The sequence below is a fragment of the Melospiza georgiana genome, chromosome 4, assembly GCF_028018845.1.
Source record: "Melospiza georgiana isolate bMelGeo1 chromosome 4, bMelGeo1.pri, whole genome shotgun sequence".
Lineage (NCBI taxonomy): Eukaryota > Metazoa > Chordata > Aves > Passeriformes > Passerellidae > Melospiza > Melospiza georgiana.
The window spans coordinates 34,711,578-34,715,831 of NC_080433.1; positions in this window are offsets into that span (position 1 = coordinate 34,711,578).

The following is a 4,254-nucleotide window of genomic DNA, read 5'->3' on the forward strand; positions in this document are numbered from 1 at the left end:
AGTGGCTGTGTGGTACTTAGCTGCTGGCTGGGATTAAACCACAACAGGAGCATTAAACCAGGAGAAGCAAAGCCAGTGATGGTAGTAGTAAGGTAACTAGCTATACTATGCTCAGCAATTCAAAACAGCAGTGTGTGGAAAAGCACAGCAAGTAGAGGAGATTAGGGTATATTCAACTGACCCTAACTGATGTTCAGAAATATGAAATGCCATCAGCAATGAGCTTCCTTTTCACCAGGCTTCGCAAGGTGACAAGTGATGCTGTATAGGAAGCCATTGCTGCAATTAAAATATTCCAAAAGTAAAATAAGTGCATTTTTTTAAAGTACTTTTTTTTACTTGAAGTACTGCATTGTGAGAAAAATCTGACAGTCTAATTAGGAGTAAATTATTAATTTTGATATGTTATTCCTAACACTAACTGTGACGTAAAGGAAATTTAACTGCTAGCTCCATGAACAGAGGAGCAAATTGAATCTGGGTCCTCATATCACTGTTGGTTGGCTTATGAACTTAAAAGATGAGAAGCTTTGCCTGCAGTTTTGTGTTTTTAAGGTCTTCCTCTCAAATGGTCTCACCATTCCCTTAATAGAGGTTCAGCTTCTGCAACAGTGTTCCTTTCAACAGGAACATTTATGAGATCCTGCATTTTTTCCCCATCTACTTCAATGCAACTGATAGCTCCTTAATCTTTCTGAGGCCCCAATTTCTCTAGATTTGGTGATGGTATACTGTGGTCACTGCATGAAGTGCAAACACTTTCCACATGCATACATGTATATATACAAGGCATCATCCCACGTCCCTGATTTCCTAATAAATCATCCATTTTTTGCAGATTTTGTTTTGAAATTATTTTGTTTGTCCAACAGCCAGCCATTTTCTGGCAAGGTTTCCAAACTGATTCTTGTGTAAGCAGCAGAGAACAATGGCCAGTCCTGGCACTACCCAGGTCAATAAAATTGACTATGAACTGTTCTTGATCTGCAAACTCAGCTCAGCTGGTGTAGGGACACCAGCTTCGTTTTGCTTCGTTTCAGACTATGTGCGGTTCAGCACAAAAATTACTGGAAGTTGGAGAGCTCCCAGGCTGCCAAAGCAAAATGCAAAGGGTCTTGCATCACCACTGAACAATGGTCACTGGGCCTCCAGTGCTCTCCTCCCTCACTTACAGTTGTTTTTGCCCATGCCCACATTTGTCTACAAGCAGGATAATCCCTCAAAGTCTATTTTCACAACTTAGTTCAGAGAGATGGGCAGCATCTCTCCAAGTTCAGGGCTCAATATATTTATCTCATCCATAGGAGAAAATACACCTGACTGATCTCCCAATGCAGTGGCCCATCCATGTGAAAAATAACAGGAAGGGAATGTCCTTTCCTACAGACTTCCAGTAATATCTCACAGAGCTGTCCCAGAGTGGAAATGAGCCCAATACAATCACAAGGAAGGAACCATTTGGAGCCATAGTCAGTCTGGGGTTTGTTTGGCCAGATCCATGGCCTTTTTAATTAGAGGGTGCTGGAGAGATGTGAGTCTTACCCCTCTTGCTATTAAACACTGAATCCCACGGATGTCAGTAGATCTTACAAAAAGAGAGTCACAACCACAGTGAGATGAGACACTACATAAGGCCCAGTGGAGATGGGGCAAAAGTGTTACAAGAAGATAATGAAAGACACTCTCTGAGTTTGGAAGCCATTTACGTATCTGTTGTAGCAATGAGAAAAAGAAAATACTTGCAGTTCTGTCTCTGTTACACAGCACAAACCAATAGAGCTAATTTGGTTCCCTGTGTGAAAAATCCAGAAAAACATTTAGTTCTGTTCTCCAGGTTCACTTGCTGTGATTTAGAACATGGCCATCATACAGATTTGCTGCTGGTTCCAAAAATGGAAACAACCACATTGGAGGATCCAGCCTTTCATGCCACGTCAATCATGATGACATTTGAAAGACAATTTGCTTAACACTACTGGTAAAAGAACCAAGGATGCCACCTGAAACCAGAGTGATGTGCATTTCCTCATAGCTGCTTGTGTTTCAGTTAAGAAACATGATTTGTTTTCCAGTACATGTTATCACTTGCCGTGTTTACATTATGTCAAAAATTATAAAGAAGCCAAATCAAAATTGTATTAATCCTGTGTAATTAATACTTTAAATGCATGTTATTGTTTGAATGGTTTGAGCAACATAATTCCTGAAGAAGTGCAAACAAAGGACACTGAGCATGAAGCTCTGAGCAGCACAAGCTGTGGGTCTGGGCCAGAGCCTGCTTATGTCCTTCTTGTGAAAAATGGCTCATGCTTTTTGACAACAAATACTTTATTTTTGGACAGCACCAGTTCATTGCACTGAGTGAGGATGTGCTGGTTTTGATTGAAGCTTTGCTTGGAAGGTTTATCTTCTTTCACCTTGTCAGAAGTTGATTTAGGGCAACCACTTCAGATGATCAATAAATCAATGGCCTAACTGGTAGATGTAAAGCATAAGTTTCTTTTTTGCTCTTCCTCAACAGGACATCTGGAAGCTCTTACTCATTGTATAAGTAATTAGAGAGTAATTGGGCCACAGAGACTGATGCCCTAACCTGCTGTGGTGAGATTAGGACATGCCACTTGCACACCATGGCCAGGTTCTGTCTCTTCAAGGCCATTCAGACTCCCAGATGGGCATCTAGACACCAGTCCAAAACAGACATGGTTTCACAGCTCAACTTAATAATCCTGACAGACCAGACTTCCACCTACTCCCCCTCCTTCCAATATGCACTCAGAAATAACTCCAAAAGGCCTGCAATTCCAGAGCTCCCAAGGAGAGAGAAATGTTCCATCATCTGTGCTTGGCTGTCAGGTGTCTGTCTGGTCATTTCTGTCCAAGATACAGAAGGCTGCTGAAAACCATGTCTCAAAGTGGTCAGATACAGGCAGCTCAGAGCACCTTGAGCTGAACCCAGAACTCTTGCAGCAAAGACAACTTCCAGTTTATCCAGCTGTGGATGACAGCCAGAAGAGGCTGGGCAGGAAGGAAAATTATTCTACCTTCCATGAAGGAAAACAGGGTAATTTTTAATCCTCAAGCTGGTTCTGACTTTTACTAGGTAATCACCTCCAGCATAGCACTTTGCCAATGTACAGCTCAAGATGGAAATCTACTGTGCAAAGCTTTTAAACTCTGCCACAAGGTGTGCTGTGTGTGGCTGCATGCTGTCAAGCACATCTGAGTCAGCTTTGGCATCCTTTCATCTTCATTCCCCATCTGGGGTTGCTAATATATGGCAAAGTGGCCAAATATGGCATTTGCTGTTATCTACTGTATCTGTAGATAACAGATCTACCTGTATCTACTGCTGGCTATAGAAATAGGCACATCTCCACCACTGGACATGCATGACCTTATAATCCTATAGGTGTTTTTGATGTATTCCTCTCTGGGTAAGATGTGTGAAGCTCCATTTGTGATGTTCGTGTGCACTTTGACTCCTGAACTTGAAGACAATTAGTAAAACTTCTGTGAGCACAGTGCAGGTAGTAGGGTTTCCCGGTTGCACAACTGCAGTGTTCAGCAGTCTCGTCTTGGTAAGTCTGATTCAGTGAGTTCCCTTCCAGATTGCACAACTCATGGAAATGTATACATTAAATTATATTTTCACCTCAGCGGGGAGATGGTGGAATATGCTAACGAGCGAGGGTAGGTTCTCCATCCTGGGGAACTCCCGTGTGAAATGTTTTCCCTCCAGAAGCTCTGGACCGGGAGCTTGCGGTGTAAGCGCGTCCAGGCGGTGCTGTGCCGCGGCGCCATCCCGCAGCCCGGAGGCGCGGGGCGGGCTGCCCTGGCCCGGGATCGCCGCCCCTTCTCGCTCCGCGGGGGCGCCCAGCGCCGCGGGGAGGAGCGGGCCCCGGGACCGTATAAGGCCCGCCCGCCGTCCCGGCTGCGGCACTCGCGCGGCGGCTCCCGGCGCAGCCCGCTCCCGCCCCGGGACACGCGTGGGGACCTCGCGGGCGCTCCGCAGCGCGCCCGTCCCGGCGGCGGACACCGCACCTGTCCCACCCGGTGGCACCGCATCGCACCCTGCTTCTGTCCCGCTGGTGTCACCGCACCGCGCCTGCCCCAGCCCCGGCGGGGGGCACCTGCCCGGGGGCCCGTTCCCATCTGCCTCCTCCTGCTTGTGCCATCCCGTGCCAGCCCTGCGGAGGCAGCAGCAGCCCCTCTGATTTTGGGGAAGATTCTTGGTTCCAAGGGTGAGTGAGT